The sequence below is a fragment of the Callionymus lyra genome, chromosome 2 (assembly GCF_982586985.1).
Source record: "Callionymus lyra chromosome 2, fCalLyr1.hap1.1, whole genome shotgun sequence".
Lineage (NCBI taxonomy): Eukaryota > Metazoa > Chordata > Actinopteri > Syngnathiformes > Callionymidae > Callionymus > Callionymus lyra.
In genome coordinates, this window is record NC_141819.1 from 2021780 (window position 1) to 2022535 (window position 756).

The following is a 756-nucleotide window of genomic DNA, read 5'->3' on the forward strand; positions in this document are numbered from 1 at the left end:
AAGGTAAGGTAAGGTAAGGTAAAACTTTATTGATCCCTCAGGAGGTCTCCTTTGGGAAATTGTTTTTTTACAATAGCCAGCAATTTTTCATAAACAATAAAAAATAATACATAAAAAATAAAATAAGAAGAACATAAAGAGGAAGAACAAGATGACACAATCTAAGTCTAAAGACAAAGACAAAGAACATAGGTCAAGGAAAGAAAAACAACAAAGACAAAGGATACAAAGACTAACATGGAACAGAACATCCAGATACTCTCACTCCACTCCTGCCCCCGAACTCAGAATTGTACAATTTAATAGCCCGAGGGATGAATGAGTCCCTGAGTCTATTTGTTTTGCACCTGGGTAGGAGCATTCGTGCACTCATTCTGCTTCTCTGCTCACTGATGACAGTGCTGAGAGGATGACTGTCATCGTCCATGATGGACAGTAGTTTGTTCAATGATCTCCTCTCAGCAACTGTCACCAGTGAGTCCAGCTTCATTCCAACCACAGAACCAGCCCTCCTGATCAACCTGTCCAACCTGTTGACACTCCTCTTGGACACATTTCCACCCCAACACACCACAGCATAGAACAGGACACTGGCCACCACAGACTGGTAGAACATGCAGAGGAGCTTCTTGCAGATGTTAAATGAACGAAGCCTCCTCAGAAAGTACAGTCTACTCTGAACCTTCTTATACACATGGTCTGTGTTGCAGGACCAGTCCAGTTTACTGTCCATCCACACACCGAGGTACTTATAGT